A 22209-nucleotide genomic window follows, 5' to 3' on the forward strand; every position below is an offset into this window, starting at 1 on the left:
CCTATAATCACTTTACATTCCCACCATCCATGTATCTGGAGGGAATGCAAAATTTGGGTTCTAATTTCTCCGTATCTTTGCTAATATTTGTTATTTTCCATTTTTTTTTCTAAACCAATGATTATCCTAGTGGGTAAGATGTAGTATCTCAGTGTGGCTTGGATTTCCTTAATGCTAAGGCTGTGAACATATTTTCATATGCCTGTTGACTATTTGTTTGGGAAACCTCTACTCAAGTTCTTTGCTCACTTTAACATTTGGGATGCATACTTTCAGGAGGGGAGATCCAAATGTTTGGAGCAATAGCAGCACTGTTGGAACAAACGCATAACCTGCTGGGGTGGTAAAGGTAAAGTGTAACACTTTCTTGACCCTAAAATTAAAGACTAAATTTACCAATCAAATTAATTTTTGATTCTTTGTGCTATGCTGAACAACACCATATTCACAATTTTTATTCAGATATTTAACACATGTATTACACCACCCTATACCACATATTGTTTAGCATACAGTCGTTGGGCTTGCTAAATAACTATGGTGGTTACAGAACTTCCTTGAAGAAGGAGTTTAAGGTAACAATCTAGTTGGGGATGGGGCTTGCCCTGAAGTTGTGTTTGCATAAACAACTGAGAACATATAATTCACTTACAACAAAGAATAGGGGAAGAGTGATGGGGACCTCAAACCTCTTCTTTCCTGCATTGGTTTGCTGTTTCCACCATGTCCTTAGGAATTTGAGGAACTATAATCAGAGAGGAAACCATGTGTTTTTAGATCTACTAAAGACCAAAACACAAAAATAGGCACATGACTCTACCCTTCGTTATCTCCATGGCTATATTGATAGCAGTAAGTTGATGATGGATAAATGAAAGGATGAGTGGTTTTATAGTAGGGGGGGCAAACAAGGAGGTAAATAGATGAGAGACAACAGAATTTTGGGAGAAAATGGACTGATAAGAGGGTATAAAATTGGATGGGCAGTAGAGAGGACTTCTGCTTAGTGCAGCAACACAGGCTGCTAGCAAATAGTAATCCAATATAAATCTTAATAGTCCAAGAGATTAGTCAGCTGAACCACAAAACCAGGTTCTGATGGAGTCCTTTTAAAACATTCAATTTCATCCACTCTGGCACCTCTGAAAGTTAAAAATTGCCTCACTGGGTTCAAGTGGCTCTGACTTATTTTTCTCATCCAGTTTTCTCTAGATCTTTGGTGTGGATCAACAGCTCATGAGAAAACGCAGGGCCTGGGGTTGCATGCATTACTGGCAAGCAATTACCCAACGTTTTCAAACTGGGAACACAAAATGGTGGCAGCTTTTCCCAAGGCTGCTCTATGAAGAAAGGACAATCTATGAGAACAGGATAAAACCAAAAACACATACTGAAAGATAGGGAATTTGTAACCAGTTTAGGAATTTTTCTACCTTTCTCTAGTTGGCACTAGAAAACAAATTAAAATTATTAAATAAAATTTCTTCCATGTCTTCCTCTTGCTTGGAATTAAAAACCATCTACTGAAGACTTCCTCACTTCAAAACCCAGTCAGGTACTTTCTAGTATCAAGGAAGGTGCCTGAAGAATAAATTGCTCCTATCAGAAATAAAGCTTTTTAGTTCTGCCACAAGCAGTGAGATCTGTGTTTATAAGTCTCTCCAAAGGCATCTCCATTTTTGCTGCTCTCCTCTCATTTTCTTTTGATGCATAAAACCCGTAGACTGGAGCGCTGTGATTGCATTCGGCTCTGGAGCAGTGTAATTGTAAATATTCATTGGAATTCAAGCTAGCTTTCCCAGGTCTCTCCTAGGGCTGTGCAGCTATGCAAACAGCAGCGGCGCCGGCACCGCATTAGCGCGCAGCCCAGAGGCCGCCTATTTCCCCACAGCCCCTAGGACCCTTTCTCTAAGAGAGCACATGCAGAGAAAGTGGCCCTTACACACCATTTCAATCTACCATTTCACTTGTTTTTCCTTTTCTCCCCATGACTGCTGATCCTTAGTAATTCCATCTGTCAGTGCCAAATATGCATTAAAAAAGAGAACCATGTCCTTGACTAAAAGCCCAGAGTCTGAATGCTCCACTGTGTATATGCTTAAGCTATTTAGATTAATCAGATTCCAGCCATTCTGTGAACACACACACACACACACACACACGTATGCATGTACACACACATATACACATATACACATGGTAACCTAGATGAAAAACTAGCCTAGATAGCTCTTCTAATTAAAATAAAAGTGTAGTCATAATTTATTCCATTTTCTTCCCAAGTTAATTCTGCAGGAATCATAAATAAGTTAATGTGGGATTGGGAATACCATATTAGTCATAATAATCTAACAATAAATAATTTACATATTTAAAACATAAAAATATGACTAGGAGAAACCTGTGCTTGACTATGCTGACTCAATTCTCAATGTAGCTAAAAGAATGAAGTTGAAGATTCAAGCCAGGTTCCCTGGAACATCTCTGATATATGTTCTGAATGTCAGATGATTAGATTCTAACAGAACTCAGAGCATCTGTAATATTAACTTCAAAATAATCCAGGAAGAAATCGATGCACAGAAAAATGACCTATAGAAAGCAATTTATAGAGGGGTTTTTTTTTTTTTTAAAGAGAGACATGTCATTAATGTTTAAACATTTCAACGTGAAAATAAGTCTAGATTGAAATTCTTTGACCTTGGTCAACATTTAGATTTAATGATGCAAATTAGAAATTATTGTGACAAAATACAGGAATAATCAAAATACCTTACCAATAAGGAAAATTATTTTGAGTTCATGAGCACTTTGCTAGGCACTCTGAGGGTTACCAAGATGAATGATATATGTTCAGAGAGAAGATGTGCAGAAATGTCTGTTATAAAAGAGGCAAAATACTATGCTACCTCAAGGTAGGGACGAGGGGAAATTATGAGCTATTCCCTGACAGAATGAAAATAAGGCAGAGGCAGGACTTTGAGACATTAGAAGGATTTGACAGGTAGAGGTAGAAGTAGGAAGAAGTCCATCTCTGCACAGATGTATAATGGGTTGAACTGTGTTCTCCCCCATAAGATATGCTGACGTTGGTGATCACTGTGAGCATGATCAGCTGTGAGCATGATCTCTTATGGAAATAGGGCCTGCAGATATAATCAAGTTATGATAAGGCTGGGCTGGATTTGGTTGCTATAGTTCGAATTCTTCTAAAATGATGGAAATGTAGACAGGGCTAACCAGGGGAGAGGGCTACGTGAAGACAGAAGCAGAGATTGAGTGATGTTTTTATAAGCTAAACTAACAACAAGGATGGGCAAAAACTACCAGAAGTTAGTAGAGACAAGTAAGGAATCTTCCCTATAGTATTCAGAAAAAACATGGTTTTGTAACACCTTGATTTTAGTCTCCTAGCCTCAGAACAGTGAGTGAATGAATTTCTATTGTTTTGAATCATCTAGTTTGTGGTGCTCTATGATAGCAGTCCTCAGAAACTAATATAAGAAAAAAAGGTGTGGTTTCTAGGAGGGAAGTATAGGACTTATTCTGAAAGGTGAAGTTTAGACTGTTGGAGAGCAGTAAGTGCAGAGACCAACCAATAGTAGGAATTACATCTAGGAGAATAAGAGGGCCCACATTGTGGGGTTTGGGCCTTTTATTTGGGTCTCCAAAGCATTGTTACTCAAGGGTGTGATGGAAGACTCAGGATTAATTGGAAGAATAGACTCGCAGAAATGGACTACTTATCAGGCTTTTGTGATTTTTGAGATGAGAGGTAATATCCTTCCTTTCATATAGAAGGGAATCTATGGGTTTGAGAGAGGTGGAGATAGAATCTGGAGACTAATTAGATGGAAGAGATATGAAAATAATTTGAACTTTGAAATCTGAACATTATGGAATGGGAGGATGGAGATGCTTTTATTAAAGACAGGAAACCAAGGAGTAGAGTTGGTGTTTGAAAGAGGAAGAGTCTAGCTTTTAGTAAATGAAGAATTATAGCCAAATTCTGGAGAGGTGGACCTATGGACTGAGAGATTTGTTGGGCTAGGAATATAAGCCTGGGGTCATCCACTCTGAAGAGATAGTTACAGGCCTAGAAAAGGTTGGGATCAACAAAGAATTGAATGAGCTTCAAGGGAACAGTTGAGCACTGGGGAGGCACCTCTGGTTAGAAAGGAAGAAGTAATAAGAAACAACCCAATTCAAGGAACAGGTTTCAGGAAAGAGAAGATAATCAGCTACCTAAATGTTGCAGAGGATGTGTGGGCTATCTGGCTATGACATCTGTCACCCCACTGACCCCCAGGGTGGATCTGGCTGACTTGGTTGGCTAGGGGTTATCCCCTGCCTTCATTACTGCTTCATGTGTGTTCCTTTTGAAGCTGCAATCTTGGTTGAAGAGGACGGAGTTCCCTGTACAGAGATGGACCATTCTTTGGTCAAGGGTATGCAAGTAGCTGCACTCCCTCCTAGAACCTCCAAGCAAGTTTTCACAGTTCATAAATGCTGCAGTGAGATTGAAGAGGACAAGGGCTCAGAAGTACCTAGAGATAGGGATCAAAATGCCAGTAGTAATTTGGGAGGACAGTTTCAAGTTTGTGGTCTGAGAGATTATTACAAAAGAGTTTAGGAATGATGTAATGAGGCTAACATATGTAGATTATCCTATCAACAGGCTTGGCAATGAATAGGAGAAGGATAAAGAGACTTTTGCTGTCTTTGTTTTAAATAGAAAATACATGAGCAAATAAATGCCTAAGAGAGAAGAAATTAGGGATTTAAGAAACAGATCATTTTGTCAGTGATGGAACAGAGTTCCAGAAGAAAGAGGAATAGATATTTATGAAGGCAGCAAGAGATGTAGTAGCTCCAGAAAGGAGATGCAGAACTTTCCCCTTGCTGTGGAAAGAGAAAACTGAAGGAGCTCATGATAAAGAGCTTCATTTCAGAAAAGCAAAAAGCAGGCCAACTCCTAAGAGAGGTGTGGGTAAGCGAGTTGTGAACTTGAGAAAAAGGAAAAATGATACCTTTGGGGAATCTGACAGAGAGTGAATAAAAGCACTGCCAATAGTACTAGTTGAGGGGCAGCAACAGCGCTGACAAAATCACTTACAAGTCATAAGATGTAACTTTTTCTAGTATGGTCTGAGAGCTATGGAGAGGAAGCAGGTGGAAAAGATGTTGAAGAGAGACCAGTGTTGGTTATGGCCAGGTAAGAAGAGGAAAGTTCAAAACCAAGGGGTCCAGGGGTATGGAAAAGGCTAGGCTAGAACAGGCATTTCAAAGACTTTTTGAGTGGGTGTCAGTGTCCTTGTACTTCAAAAGCACCTAAAAATAGTGAAGGAATAAAAAACCACAGGGGAAATAATGAAGGTAAAGGATAAAATCTGTGTTCCTTTCTTCCTTCCTTCTTTTTCTTCTAATTTATGCATTCAACAAATGCTTGCTGAATGTCCTTCTATTTCAAGGTCTGGGACAAGAAGGCAGGTGTCAGGTCTTTAAGTTTAGGTCCCCTACCCTTGACAGTTTGAAAAAGCAGGAACAATAAACGCCCAGTTCACACTATCTCCCAGGAACCACCCCAACTGTCTGTCCTCCTATTAACTCATTTCGTACTTTAACCCTCTGATTATTATGCCCCATTTCATACTGAACTGCAGAGGTGTTAAGTGACTTGTCAAGGTCACTCAGTGAACTGCCAGCAGAGTTGGGATTTGAACTTAGTGAGTCTGGCTCTTAAGTCTGTGCCCTTCACAGTGCCTTCAACTAAAAAGATTTTGATGTGGATTATTAGTAGAATGACTACATATTTCAATAAGTCTGGGACAGACCCACCTCATGCCTACTGTCCTAGTTAAAGTACCAAGGGCTTGGAAGATAAATATATGGTTCCTCTAATTATGAAAGAAACTATACAGTTGCAGGGATCTCCTTCAATTAATTGTTGGCTCTGTGAACAACAGAGACAAAGACCTATAAGGCATTTAAGAAAACCAGATGAAATGCTCTCCCTTGCTATGATACATAGCCTCAAAACCTGCAAAACCCAGCTTCTTTGATGCTCTTGCTGAGAACGAAACATTTTCCCATCTCTAGTGGTCTCTATCACTCTAGGCACTTTACCTCGACTGCTTTCAGTTAAAGGGGAAACATAGAAAGGTGCATTCTCCAAGTTGTTACCAGTTGGAGTTTTGCATACCCATTCTGTAAGCAGTAATGGAAACCAAACACCAAACCTATATAGTGAATCTATCAGTTCATCTCTCGCCTTTCCTCCTTATCTCCTTTCCTTTATTGCCACACTCTTCCCCAGCCTCTAGCTCTCTCTATTTCATTCCAAAGCTCCAGCCTAATAACCACATGTCATAAAGACAAGCAGTCTCTGCCAGAGCTGGAATCAGGCTGACCCCAGACTATTTGCAGTAATGCTGACTGCTCTGTGCTTGTTAGCTTCACAGCTGTTGTCTTCAGTGTCCAGTGAGAAGGAAGGATGAAAACTGGTACCAGCCCACAAGGATCTGGTACCCCATGGGGAAAAATATGTTCTTGTTATTGCCAATAGTTCCTTTGGGGGAATTCAGAGATGTATGCATAACTCCTTGTGGACAAAAAATGTATTGCTTAGTTTTCTAATAATGCTCACCCATTATACAACATTATACCTCAGTATTACCATTTAAAAATGCCTGCAGAAATGATAGTGATGCCTAGACAAGAGCAAACAGAGAACCAACTAAGTAAAATGAACAGAAGACGTTCATCCAGGGTTTTCAATATCAGCTGAGCAGCCGCTGTTTTGTAAAGCTTTATTATCCTCTGAGATTTTAACGTGCTGGTCCACAGAATTCTCTTGTTATTTTCCTGACTGCTTTTTGTATTGTCTCTTCTATATGTCCTGAGTCCTCTGTCCTCTGTTTTTCTTCCTCTGAACTCATTTGTGCAGTGAGTTTATGTATTCATTGTGATTTCAATTGCAATTTAGATTACAAACGGTTCCAAATATATGTATTGGATCTGCCTGAAGGGTATTCTACTCTTTCTCCCTTCCTTCCTTGGTAAGCTCATCCTCTAATATGATTTCAATAATAGCTAACATTTATCATGTGTCAGGCACAAAAATGATGCTCAGAACCTTATTAGGTAAGTACTATTATCATTTTTGTCCCCCAGAGGAGAAACTAGTAAGTGGTAGAACTGAGATTTGAACCCAGGGAAGTCTTAACACCCATGCTCTTAATCACCCTGATACCTCTCCATAGTCTATCAGTTGGTTCTCTGTTTTGTATGAGATTATACCAACAGCTTCCTAGAGTTCTCTTTCTGGCATTGGCTGAATTCATCACCATTTTTCACTTGCTGAAAGGTTTTCAAAATTTCACTCACTGTTTTCTCTATTAAGCAAGTCTGGTTAGTTCTCCAAAAATTTTCACTAATGTCTCTCACCCACACTCACCCAGACTCTAGTTCAGCTAAGGATATTTTTGTGCCAAAATATCTGTCCCCTTCTTTAAGTTATTCTCTCTACCAAAACACTTGTCCTACCTTCTCTCTGGGAAAACTTCTCCCCAATGGCATAGTTTCTGTCACAACTATTCAACTCTGTCATTGCATGTGAAAGCAGTGATAGACAATATATAAATGAACAGGTGTCACTGAGCTCTAATAAACCTTCACTGACAAAAGTAGGTGGTTGATCCCTATGTCTACTTTTCCACCCCCGATCTCAGTAAAGCACAACTGAGAAAGTGAGAATTGTTCCGAATTTCTGAAGATTCCTAATCTCCATCTAACCCTTTTTATTTTTTTTAAAGATTCTTTTATTTATTCATACAACTGGGATATAAGGACATTGAGGGGCTTCACCAGCGATAGAGTGGGGAACAGAATAGGCAGATTGATGAAGTACACTGCTGAGGGGAGCAGTGGGTGGGTCAGGAGAGGTCTGCCGTGCCATGTGGATCACCTCCTGGGCAGGGGATTGAACTCACACTGAAGCAGCTGTGGCCAGCTTGCAATGCTGCATCCTAACCCATTGTGCCACCAGGGCGGGCCTCCGTCTAACGCTTAGTCAATTTTCTTTTACTTCTTGCCCTCTTCTCCTGAGTGATTCTTAGAAAAGACTGATTGCAGGCGCTCTGCTAAAACCAAATCAGAAAGAATTTAGAGTTCTTTTAGGAGAAATATTTCCTCAGCCTATAATGTGTGGAGAGTAGAGAATGGTATGAAATTTTCCCCTTAAAATAGGTTTTCTTAAAGGATCAAGAATGTAGGCAAGGGGAACTTTCAATGCCATCATTGAGAACCATCATTGGTGGAATTTAACTTCGATGTTCAACTTGAAAAAAATCCCAGAATTTTCCTATGGATGGGCTCCCAATCAAACAATCTTCCATGATCAGTGTAACTCTCTTAGGGTGAAATCGAATAGGTTTATTCTTGACATCTCTGTTTTTTGCTACTTAGGGAGTAATTTCTAGATCTGTATTTTTTTTTTGCTTCTGGAAATATAAGAAGAGTGCTATATTGCTGTGAAGCTCTGGTTCACCACCATTAAAGAATAAGAAATAAAACTAATGTAACCCAATTCCAGAGGATGCACCAGGAGAAAACACATTTTGGGAATCTTTTAAATTTATTAAATCTAAATTCTAAGTCACAAATACAAGAAAAGACTTGTAAATTATTTTCTATCTTCATCAGCTTTTAATCAGAAGTGAAGGGAATGGGAAAAAAAAAAACAACTGTTATGAACAGTTGTTCATATGGGCCCAAGAAAATTGATCTTTGTCATTGCTAGATTATATGAAACTCTGGTGGAAATTACCTGACTGCTTCAGTTTGCTGGCGAGCATATGATATCCAGCTCAAACTAACATTTATGAGGTACTAGTCATTTTCCAGCACAATGATAGGTGTTTGTGTGTGTGTGTGTGTGTGTGTGTGTGTGTGTGTGGTGATGCTGAGGTGACTAGTTCTCATGAAATACACAACCTACCAGGAAAAAAGACCCAGGAACAAGCAAATTAAAATATGAGGTGTAGGTGTGAAGATAGAGGTATGATCAGTGTTACAGATGTAGCATGAGAAAAGGCATGGTTGATTTATCTGTGCAGGCCAGAGAAGGTGAGTGGAGGGTACAGTTTTATGTGGTGGGTGGGCAGAATCTGGTAAACAAAAGTGAAGAACAAGTCTGGAAATACAGAACCCCTGTTCTCAAGGATGAGTAACACCGGGTAGCCATTGTGTTTTCTTCCTTTTGTTACAAAGGAAGGGAGCTCCACTGGGCCCCTGTGACAGGTATCATAAAGAACACTGAGTTTCTGCCACAAGATCTGTATTCAAATGTGGGTTCCTCTGAGTTGGCCACTGGTTGTCCACTCATGGGCAACTGTGACCTTTTTTGCTTCCTGCAAATCACAGCAGAATATTCCTTGACCACTGATGGAGGATAGCCCATATTGGAAATGCCCAGGCCACTGTGCTGTTGACCTGATTCCATGACTATCTCCATGGTGGTCTCAGGATAACTCTGCCTGTGACAACATTAAATACTTTGCTGACACAAATGTCTCTTGGTGTATGGTCACGATGTCCCCTTTCCTGTTCCTTATAAAACTTTGTCCCCCATTCCTAGCCTACTCTCTGATCTTTATTCCTCACACCATTGTCATCTGATCAGCTTTCACTAGCCTGTATGATTCCAATAAGTGGCATAAGAATTTCTGCTCAAGTAGCGGAGTCCTATCTTGCAAACCTGCTCAACTATTTTGCCCCTCATCACATTGCCACTACAGAGCAGCAACAAACCTCCTGCGTATCATTCAAGTCCCAATTCTTCAGCTTAACCAGTTTTGTGATCTGATGCAAGTTGCTGAACGCTTCAGAGTCTTGGTTTTCACTTTTGTAAAATGATGCAGCTACACCCATGGTAGGCCTCAAATTCTTTTTATCTTGCGTTCTATCAATGACGACCTCTGTCAATGTAAGCCAGTTTCCTCCTCATACTGCTTCTGGCTCCCCCCTCCCCCAAGCAAAGACTGACACCCGTAAACAAGAAACATGCTTTTTCAACTTCAATGCTTATATGTTCATGTGCTCTACTCCCATTTTTATAATTTAAGCCTTTTCAGGATGTAAGAAATTTTGTAGAGCAAATTTCATTACAAATCCATAATTGTTCTACAAATTGTGCAGCCCACTTAACCTATTTTGTTTTCCTGCTGAGTGAGAGTCCTTCTAGCATCTTGCTCCATGCTTCTCTTGAACACTCAATGGCATGGACCTTAACTTCAATCATCTAGCCCTTTTCTAGTTTAGAAAGCTCAGGCAGGCAAAGTGAAGAGGGAAATAACTTGCACAGTGGTACTAAAAAAAGCAATTGTATAGTTGATTGTAAATACCAAGGGCTGAAGATGTATGTAGTAATCAAACAGTCTCCCCCTGGGGACAGCTGTAGAGAGAAGCAGTCAGGAACCTGCAGGGCAAAAAGGAGCCTGCCACCCCAGTCCATAAACCTTTGTCTGCACTGGTTTGCTTAGGGAAAGAACTTTGGCCTTGCATCTGACCATGATGATGGCTGCTAGATTTGACCCCAAGCTCAGTCACTCCCTTACCTTCTCTGTACCCCAGGTCACATGTAAAAGCAGCAGTGAATCTTGCTTCACAAGGTCAAGATAAGGAATTTTTTATATTTTTAAAGTTTTAAAATATATTCATGACATCATTCTTCATTTTTGTACCATGTATGATTTGCCTGTGAAATGACAATTTGCCCATGATGATGACCCATGCACCATCATCGTAGTCCCTTGTGCTCTTTCCACCCCTGTCCTGGTCCTTCTCCCTCCTCTGAGAGAAGGATTTGTATAGATGTTGTTTGAATCTAAACCATGGAAAAATATTAAAAAAATAACAGGAAATAATGAATCTCTAGTTAGTATATATCTATTACATACTAATATTTTTTTATAATACTATGTATTTGTTTTCCATTACTCATACATGTATATGAATGTATTTTTATAGGTATACTATAATAAAATCTGCATATTTTGGGTGCTTCACTGAAGAAGAGATCAAAGGCTTGGGAAAAGATAAATAAGGATATGCTAATTGACTCAAGTTATTTAAAATTCTTTTAGATCTTGTAAATCATGTGTCAAGAAGGAACATCTATTTTTCCTTTTAAAAGAGATAAAAATCCTTATTTAGTTTTCTGAGATTTGGAGGGGGCCTTCAATCGGCTTCTCTATAGTCCTGGCTCTTTTCCCCCAAAGCAGTAAGAACAGAGTTCTCAGCCTCTACATTGATGATTTATCCCGGTCACAGAGGGGACACTCGGCTAACTGAGGTTAACAGCTTTCTCGGTTTCATTTCAAAAAGACATTAGCATGGAGGCTCTATGAAATGCTGATATGCCAAATACTGATTCATTCACCTGCAGAGTTCACTATAAGGCAGGGACCTATTTGACAGGCAGGGCTGAGCTCCCAGCCTTTTCCTAAAGGGCAATCCCATAATTCATCTGCCAGTGCTAAATTATACCTGACACTTCACCAAAGACTTCAGGTGCACTCACCCAACTGCAATAAGCCTAATGTGGGAGAAGAGGGTTGGAAATGACAGAGGTATTCTTTTTGAAAATGATACAACTAATTCAATTGTGGGCGGAAATATCTGGGATATAACACATTCCCAGGCAGGTTGGGTTAAAGGCAGGAATTGAGCAGATGTGCTTGTTTTGCTTTTGTTTAGTGGGGATGTGAACTGACCTCAGACACAGGAGGAGAGAGTGGCCCTGCTCAGGTCCTTACCCAGGCCAGGCTTTTATACATGGGGTCTCTGCATTGTGCATCACTACCTGAGCTACCTGACCCTTTGATATGTCCTTAGACTTGGCCTATTCACCCAAAGAACACCAAGCTTTTCTATGGTTTGGGCATTCTGTACCCTATTCTCCTTCCAAATTGGTAAAAAAGCAGATCATCCAGGAGCTGCAGTCAGTGAGCTCTTGCTACTCTTCTACAGGGCTTTGTGTGGAGATGCTGGTGACAAGTACAGGAGAAGCAGCATGTCAATTTGGCAATGGGTGTCCCAGTATTCAAGTGCTTTACATGGTGTTTAACAGCTGTTAGTCATGACCAGATGGGCCCTGGGTGATTTGGTGGAAAAGGATAAACAACTGAACTGGATTGTTGAGCTTCCTTATCCCTTATCCAGAACTTTTCTTTCACTCTTTCAATGTGTGTAGGGGGCCAAGGTGCCATTTTGTTTGTTTCTGTGTGAAAAAGCTAAGCTTTGGTCTTGCCAAAGCTGAGGGGAACTTTGGAGGGGGTGAGGATGGGTGTTTTTGCTCTGACTCAGGAAGTCTATTTGAGTCCTTGGTAGACAATGCAGTAGCTGAGGACACTGAAGTGAATGGCAGATACTGGATCTCTCTCACAGAGCCTCAGGTCTAACTAAGGAGACCTGAGCTTAAGAAGAACTAAGATACACACAGGTGGATACTGTCCAGCCCTATTAGATACTTGATAACTTTCCTAAATGAAGAAATTGTAAAGATCATGAAAAGCAAAGAAAACTTGCCAAATATTATGAAGTACCTCCCACATCGCAGATTCCTTGGCTGGTGCATTCCATTATGTTATCTAACTCAGTGTGAGATGAATAGTCAAAGTCAAGATCAGACCTGAGTATAGGGTTTCCAAGACAGTCTCTTTCATATCATACACGTGGGAGATAATGTTGTTTAATGGTACATAAAATTTGGACTTCGGTACCAACGTTGTCATTTATTAAGAGTCTAGTCCTGGATTAGTCATTTATGCTCTTATTAAAAGATTTTTTTTTTAATTTTTGCACAGAACTGGGGTGTAGGCCAGAGCTATGGGCAGCAGGGAGGTGAGGGGAGCAGAACGGACAGATTGAATACAGATTGAAGGGTCTGCTGCACCATATGGGTCAGCTCCCTCATCAGGGATCTAACTCAGGCTATTGCAGTGATAGTGCTGAGGCCACCCCTCTCTTGACCCCTAGGACACCAAAGAGGGCCCCATTTATGAGACTTTGTTCCAACATTTGTAATTTGGGGCTCAGTTCCAACATTTGTAATTTGGGGGTAACAGTAACTCTCTCACTGTGGGGGTTAAGAGGATATGATGAGATGGTGAATGTGAATGTGCTTTGATTGTAAGTAAGTATCTGCTCTCTTTAAAAGGAAAAATCAAATTTTCTCCAGTCCATTTTTAAAGGCTTCTTTCTATTTCTAAACAATGAAATTTTATATGGTTTCAGCAATTCAGCCACACTTTCAGAAACAATAGTAAGGTTCCTAGTAGTTATGAAAATGGTATGTGGAGACATTTTTATTAATATTCTTATACTGAAATTAAATTTATTCAAAGCCCCTGTACTTAGCACATGTTTGGAGAACTTATAGAGACCATAATTATTGTGCATTTACATGGACATAAAAAATTACTTCTTTATAAGTCAATCTCTTTTGTCCTTACAGCATTTCTGGAAATTCTTCAGAGGAATTCAAATCTGGAGCACATAGGCTGAAATTCTAATGGAATAAAGAATTCATTGTTTCCTGATAGTGTGGTTTGAAGTGTATTTTACTTAATTAGCATTTTAACAATTAAATGAAAATGGTATGTAACTATTTTCCTTGTAGTATTTTATTCCTTTAATTGTGAAAAGAGATAATCTGTTTAATTTTCCTTCCTTTTTTTACTCTACTTTTATTTTTAATTCTCCTTTTGTGCTCTAATCAAGCGTTGTTGGGTTTGTGATACCTCCTTATGTCAAAATCTGTGAATTTTGTCTTTTCCTTCCCCTTCCTGAGCTCCCGGGTGAAGGGTTAGATGACACCAAAGCAGGCGTCAGTCCTCAGGGATGCACTGGGCAATGTCTCCTACCTAAATGTGAGTGGCCGCCATTTGTCATTACTCTTTGTTTATGGTCCTTCAGCCAATTTTCAATCTATGTGACCATGCACATATTCTACCCAATTTGAATTAATTTTGCAAGTGGAAATTCATGGAGCAGTGTATCAAATGCTTTAGTAAAATCCATATATATTACCTCTAGTGCATTCCCTTCATCCATTAATCTTGTAATGCGATTTAAAAGAGTGATCACATTTGTCTGGAATGATTTGTCCTTTATCCATCCCCAAAGCTGCCTCCTGCTCTTGGCTTCATTATCCTCTATATCCTTTCAGTTTTTTTTTTCTTTTCACATCACGATTCATTTTATTATTAGGTGCAGAAGTTATATTTTAATGAATGATAATTACTGGGAGCACCTTTTATTCTGTTTTGAAAATATTTACAATTTTCAAATAATTAAAATGTGAATTTCTATTGGTTGTGAAATATATAAGCAAATTACTTTAATGCAATCTATTTGAAGCTATGAATTGGTTATTTGCTCAGGTATTTTTTAGTTTCTTTTATTTAAAAAATTTTAATATATTTAAAATATATTCATTATATCATCTTCATTTTTGTACATATGGTTTCCCCATGAAGTCCCACCACGAATTCACTGGTGCACTATCACCAAGTTTTTCTAATAGAGTGTGGCATTTAAGCTTTCTTTCTTGTTCTATTTATTTGTTTTTTTTTGTTTCTAGAACCTTATTTTCCATTTTTTGCTTGGGAAAGTTGTGCACTGCCTTGCATAAATTAAAGAGGATTATAAATATTAAATTCTTACTATAACACACAATTGTGTCAACTATGAATGACTGAATTTATTTGAAAAAAAAAGTCATAGCAATTATTCTTCTATGTGTTTCTAAATCAATTTGCCTGGTGGCTAAAAATATTTCTTGTCTTTTAGATTTAGGTAGACTTTTCCCTTGAAGAATTCAAGAGTTATATGCCAAATCAATAGATTTAGGATAAGAGATAAATCAAAACATAAGATATTTTCAAAATAATAGGGATAACAGGAATGAAAGAAATACTAATAAAAGAGAGGAATGATAAAATCAGGGAGGAGTTATGTAACAGGTATAAGAGCATTAAAGAAGTAATGAACCTTTAGAAACCTAGAGAACAGAGTGTCAAGGCTATGTGGGAGCTTCCTTTCAAAAGGTGAAGAAGTTCAAATATGAATTGATGCTTTTAAATTAATTCTTTGACCCATAGTTCCAAAGCAAGCGATTTCCCCCTATCTATCACCATAGTCATCGCCCAATTTTTCTTTGCTCCACCAACACTCCTTTCAGGAAAGGAGGACTCAGAATATTGCTTTTTCAAATTTCTGCATTAGTTGGTGAAGATGGATGAATACTGACATTTGACATTCACCAATGACTCTGGTAAGATGCCACTTGTAGGGTACATGCAATCTGCATGGGTCCATGTCATATTAAGTGATGGGGTGAAATGAGCTTTACCCAAATCAAGATTCTAAGACTTTATATTAAATCAGATTTAATTTTGTAATCTAAATTTGTGGTTGACTGGTCTGTTTAAATAATATGTGTTACAGTGGTTTACTGAAAGCCTTCGAAAGACTCAGGTTCAACATGAGCTCATGCATAAGAATATTTAAAGGAAGACAGTTACTAGTCAATAAATATGCCTATAAATTTTTTTTTGTTTTATCTTCACTTTAACTCTCCTTCCTGTAATAAAAATCCATTGTAGATCAATGTAAACTTGTATCCAAGAAATATGCAGCCTCACATTGATATGTGAGGGCCCATTCATTTGGGTAGGAATGGCAAGTATTTAGTGCTGGAAAGGAAGAGATGAATAGAAAATTAAGTCAATAAGCATGAATAAACGCTGATTTTTAATGTGACATTAATATTAAGAAGTTGAGTTCATGGATGAATGTATATCTTCTTGTGTGCATGCATCTTTATCCTCACAAAACATTTGTACTAGAGACTTAAGAGGCCTTTAAAAGTAATACAACTATTTTCCAGAGAAATCTTATCAATTTTTAAGTTCAGAGTTTTATTGAGAATATACACATCTGTATATGTACCTTAAAATCAAAATCATTTCATCTGGCTTTTTTTTTTAAGATCTATTTATTTATGCATATAGAACTGAGGTACAAGCCAGAGTTGCAGGGTTGGTGAGAGACTTCACCAGAGACAGAGCCAGGAGCAGAACAGGAAGATCTATGAAGTACACTGTTGAGGGGAGCAGTGGGCAGGTCAGGAGAGGTCTGCCGCGCCATGTGGGACACCTCGGGGGATCCAACTCAGACAGAAATGGCTGCAGCTAGCCTGCAGTGTTGGGTCCTAACACGTTGCACCACCAGGGAGGGCCTTATCTGGCTTCTTTAATTTGACTGGTAAAATCTCAAGCCCTCTCTCTCCATGTCCCTACTGCTGCCTTCCCTTATTTGTGCTAATGAGAAACTGAAAGAAAAGAAACAGCTTTGAAACTGAGATATTATTATTAGGTTTTTAGTTAGGGATTATGGTGCTTCTAGAAGTCTATAAGTGAGGGCTGCACTAAAAGGGAAGAACACTAACTCCACATGGCAACTTCACTGGTTGGGTAAGGAAGGTGCCATTGATGGAAAATGTGGCGCAAGCAAATATTGTAGCTATTTAGTTAACTTTCCAGTTAATTTTAATTTTCTGTGATTTACGGCTTCCCTGTCTTTGAATTTTCTTCCCTCCTCCTCTTCAGTACTTATGAGCTCTTGTTGTGTGCCAGACGTGCTAGGTAAGAGAAACATCAGCCCTAACCCATGCTCTCAAGCGTGTGTATTCTTCTGGAGGGACAGAGAAATAAATTGATATAGAAGTGCTGCATGCTAAGTGTCATGTTGTAGAGTTGGAGCTCTTTATAGGAGACCATGGTGCTGTTGATTTTTAAAAATGAGTAGGAACTAGCTACTAGTAGTGGTTCTTAACCTGGCACCCACTAATTCCTAAAGAGACCATAGTCAGATTTCAGTGGGCCCATGAAATTGGATGGGGGGGGGAAACCCCATAACTGTACTTTCGCTAATATTGAAACAATTTAGTGTTTCCTTCAATTATACCTGCAGAATACAAAACCCACAGTAGTGGTAACAGGACACCAGCAGTGATACCAGTGACGATGTCATTAACAGAAATCACAGCTACTTTTGTATCACAGGTAATCTCAAAATATCCTTTATGCTCATTGCTACTTTAGAATTAGTTGATTTACTACTCGACCTTATCATTATGTTAATTAAATGTGTATATATCATATCAGATTGTGATTTTAAAATTTAATTGGCATTATTTTGATAACTGAATTTCTAGGTAAGTTGATTTTCTTTATAATTCTCTATATTTTATTTTATACATTAAATGAATTATTCTGAGAAGACATCCCTAGGATTCAGGTTTATGACAGGTTTAGGGTATCTGATCTGGTGAGAATGTTGGGGGAGAAGCAATACTTATTTCAGGGAAGGAAAATTTTATGCTTGACTTCAAAGTGTTTCACCTTGATGCTTCAAATTATACATCATATTCCTTTAAAAGAAACTGCTGGTAGATATGGAGAATAATATGTACACAATAGTATTGTGAACTATAGTAAGATATACTCACTCTGTTATTAGGGACGTATTCCTGGGGAGCAAACCTAAGGATTAGGCATGTTAATAACTCAAAATTTCTGAGCCTAACAAAAAAGGTTTGTCAGGACATCAGACTTGGCAGCCAGTGGCGATACGATAAAGGACAAAGAAAGTACTTGAAATATGTATTTGTCACCTTTTCTTGCATGAGAAGAATGCTCATGGTCATTTAAGATCAACTAACATTTGCCTTAGGAGCATCTCAATGGGTGTAATAGGTGCCGGAAATATAGAATATGTCAGAATTTTACCAAGCATGAATGAAGGCTGCTGGTGGCTTTGGAGAAAGCACTTGACTGACAGTCTATGACTTCAGGCCAGAAATTCAAGTCTGCCACTGATGCCTATGTCACCCTTGCACATTTCTTTTTGGAAACGTTCATAATGACTCTTGCTCAAACTTATCACCTAAGTTTTCTTTAAGGATCAAATAAGTATGTCAAGATGCTCAGAAAGGTTAGAAATATAATAAATATAATAGATGGATTATTAATGTGAAAATAACATGAAATATCACTATCACTGTATAGAAATGAATATAGAAATAGTGAGATATTTCTATCCTTGCATTATAAAATGCATTGAATATAAAATTTTTTAGATAAATGGGATTGAAAAATATACTTGTATATATAAAACTATAGAAGACAATTATAGCAGATGAATAGATATATTACATAGGAGTTTAATTCCTACAAGACTGAAACTATAGAAGCTTGTAATCCTAAGTAACCAGAAGCCAGATTATTCCACAAACAAGTCATGTCACTATGTTTGACAATAAGCTTTCAAATATGACCTGATGGAACAGTAACACAAGAAAACAAGGAATTTATGTATGTACTATTTAGATTTAGTAGCACTAAGATCTAAAGAAAATATATTTAATTGAGTGCATTCAGTTTTAAAATTTAGATCACTTTCTCCAAATAAGCTTGTTTTTCAACATGCAAGCAAATGGTAGCAAATATTGTAAATAATGGGAGAAAGATGACATTATCAGGATTCTCCTTCCCAAAAATGTACATGTTGTTATTAATTATTCTTTTCGTTATAACCCAGCAGAGAAGGGTTTAAGTATTACAATGGGCCTTTCATTCTCTAGGTCAATGTTGAAAGTTTATTTCTATAGTAAATATACCTTTCACATTCTGGGAATCACCATATAAATCAAACAAAGAGAACTGCATTCCAATTCTCTCCATTACCACAGAAGCATACAAGTTACTAACCAGAACATTCTTCCATTTTTAGCTTGAAGTGTTTTTCAACCTCAAGTATGCTTAGAAACATTCTTAAGTCAAAGCTTTTGTGATTATACCTGTTAGACTTTTATTCTATATAAATTATCTAAGCCAAATGGAGTCCAAAATACTGACCCTTGACTGCCAACTGGAATAGTCTTCAACCCTCAATCATTTGCTGAAAGAGACAAATGAGCTAGATTTGAGTTCTGAAACTACCACCTCGGAATAAAAAGAAAAAAAAGTGCCAAGCTTAATGTGCATCCTGGAAAGACACAGATAAAACACATGGGAGAGAACTGCAGGGGTGCTACTCCCTCCCTACTTATGCTTATTGCTTCCACGTAGACACCTGCGCAGAGATACACAGACATACTTGTATTAATTCACGCAGATGGACTAAACATTCGAAAACCAGGAGAAACAACTCCCATGAATTCTCCCCACGTCTTAGTGCATTCATCCACACTTATTCATACACTCTCCACGTGTATAAGATTCAGAAGTCTTTAAACAATTTTGTAGACCTCAATTGCAAATTAATGAAACCTGATGAGGGCAGATACACAAAGACACACAGTCCGAGATATAAACAAGGCAGACAGCTGATTAAAACACAAGTTCCAAAACTGAAAAAATGTAACCTGGATACCAAAAATGATGATGGATGTAAGGTAAAAGATTTGTATCTGGACATCAGAGCAGATAATAGGCTTAGGGGAGCATAACAAATGATTTCATGCACATTTTCCTTACTGCCCAAATTAAAAAAAATTAAGAATGGTATAAATACCTTATGCAATAGACCTAGCTTTGGTCAATGGCTTTGGTCTTGTTGGCTGTCTTTGAGGGCTCTGCTTCCAAATAAATCCTCAGTACCCTTTCTTTTTCCATTCTCTAGTGTAAAGGATGCTCTGTTCACTTTATGTGAGCTTATGAGGGGGATGAGAAACAGAGTGTGGGGCCTTTCTTTGCTCTCCTAGATTTAACACTGCAAGTGTGTCAACATGGGGTTCTGGAATTAACAAATTTGTGCTACATTGCCTAACTGTTCATGGATCTAAACTAATGACCAAATGACACACTTAAATAAGTCTACTTCCTCCTCTCCCTCCAACTTCCCCATTCCCACCCCCACCAAATGCCCACCTTTTTCGAGTCTAGGTTTCTGAGTGCATATGTAACTGTGTAGCCTTGATTGGGGTGAGTGATACCCACCTCTCAGCTAGAGGCTGCATTTAGAAAGAATGGATTTTTCCCAGCTTCTGACAGTCTGCGATACGGTGCCTCTTACTCAGAAGGTGAACAAGATGGGGCTCAAAACAGAGAACGAAGATGTATAAATAGATGCGAAAGATTGAGAAGATGGTTCAAAGTAGGGAGACGGAATGGGCCACTCTGCCTGTGTTATAGGAGGCTCCTAGGCTATTTTAATTATAAATATTTATATCCATGGAAACAAATTCAGGAGGAATTTATATCTCAAGGGAGTGTAGATCAATAGATCCGAGCAAACCTCATCTCCAAGCTGACCACTTAACACTGTTATCACCGATTAGGGTTGCATGGCCCCTCTGGGAGGGTGTCAGTTCTCCTCTTGTCCTCTGTAGGTCCAGCCCATTCTTAGCCCCAAGAGGAAATCGCTAACAGGATGTAGGGGTCTGTAACCAGGTCATCTGCTTGGCTACAGTGGTTCACCTTAGGACCGGAGTTTGGTTAGCCCTCATCTATCCCACAAATTCCCATTCCACCCTCACAACCCCTTCCAAGCTCCCAGACTCCTATTTTGATCCTTGACTCATTAACTGAAATCAGTCAAAATGCTGTCTGATCTTTTGAGTATGGAAAGAAAGACCTGGTTATCATTTGCCTCACTTTCCAAGAGCAAGGAAACTTACCGGACCTCATGGTTTGGGCCACTTCCTGCCTCATGGCCCATGGCATGCTCCCTGCTGCCGACTGTCTGGCCACCAAGTACTGTCAGAGCGGTTGTAGCTGGCTGGCTTTCTGTTCCTGGTCTGCCTGCGTCTCCCTAAGCTTTGGCTGCAGTTGATAGATCCTCTGCTCCTGAAGCATCCAGCTATTGACCCGCCCAGGGAAAGAAAGAAAAAAAAATGGAAAAAAAAATCAATTAATACTAAATGGCTTAACAAAACCCTGCATAGCACAGGCCTGGAGCTTACAGGATAGGAGTTGGGGTGGTCTCAGTAGCAACAGTGGTTGTAAGGGACAGGCTCAGCCAGCTAGAAAAACTGATGTTCCAGGGACAGGAAGCCAATATGGTAGGTGTGAGCATGCAACACACACACACACACACACACACACACACACACACACACACACACAGCAGCAGCAGCAGCCTGACATGTCCTAGTCTGGGAGTAAAGAGGTCAGTGCAGTATATGGTCATCGTGAATTGGTGGAGGGCAACACATTGACCAAAACATAAGGACTGAAACCAAACACATTGAAGCGGTCAGTATTTTTGTTTGTTTGTTTGTTTTCTAGGGATTTTTTTGGGGGGAGGGGGGTTAAGGAGGGAGGATTGAGATGAGGAAAGATATTGTTTTGTCCTGAAAAGGTAATACCGTATACATGTTGCAGGAGAGTTACCCAGGCATTTCTTCGTGCATCTTTCTATCACACCACCCCATGCAGACACACATGAAGCTTTTTAAAGGGGGGTAAGAAAATGGGGGAGCACCATACCTCAGCTGCCAGGCCCTCTCTCTTCTGCAGGCGCTGGCTTTGAAGGCTCAGGATTTTTGCATCTCGCTGTTCCAGCTGTAAAGAGTTTACATAGGGAGGGAGCAAGGAAGGATCATGAATGTCAACCAATGAGCAATTAGCATGACAAGACTAAAGTATTGATCCACTAAAGCTCACTGCACTGCTGTAGCCCCAGAGGTAGAGCCGCTCCCCTGTCACTAACTCAGACAGTGCTTTTCAGGAGCCTATAACATAGGGCTGACTACTTTTGTAGCCCCAACCTCCTTCTCCCGCAGGGGAGGGTGGCACCCTCATGCTGAGTATATCAAGGTGGCTCCCATCCCTGAGCAGAAAGCTGCAGAAAAGACCATAAAGAATGGAAAGATTTTGGCTTTCTACTTTATTCATTTTTTTAAATGCAGCTCCCTCCCGATGGCACCAGGCAGTTCTATGTATTGATTAGAGAAGGCTAGGGCGAAATCCTGGCCTGACAGCTGGGGCTGGAACTAGTGTGGTTTACCATTCTGCATGGCCAGGGCAAAGTGCTTTCATGAGTACCAACTTCTGAACAATCCAAATATGTACTACCTATTATAAATGCTAATGATCACAATGGGCAGGGAAAGGGGCTATTCTACTAAAGAGACACTCT

General features: G+C 39.2%; 1 long non-coding RNA gene across 1 annotated transcript in view; it reads right to left on the reverse strand.

The window, feature by feature from the left end:
• LOC105854186 overlaps positions 1-20816 on the reverse strand; it is a 46426-nt gene extending 25610 nt beyond the window's left edge. Inside the window, exon 1 of the long non-coding RNA XR_001145886.1 lies at positions 20747-20816. This is a non-coding gene — a long non-coding RNA (uncharacterized LOC105854186). The remainder of the gene's footprint in view (positions 1-20746) is intronic.
• Positions 20817-22209: the final 1393 nt, after the last annotated feature.

The sequence above is a fragment of the Condylura cristata genome, unplaced genomic scaffold (assembly GCF_000260355.1).
Source record: "Condylura cristata isolate star-nosed mole 26May11 unplaced genomic scaffold, ConCri1.0 scaffold00028, whole genome shotgun sequence".
NCBI classification, from domain to species: domain Eukaryota; kingdom Metazoa; phylum Chordata; class Mammalia; order Eulipotyphla; family Talpidae; genus Condylura; species Condylura cristata.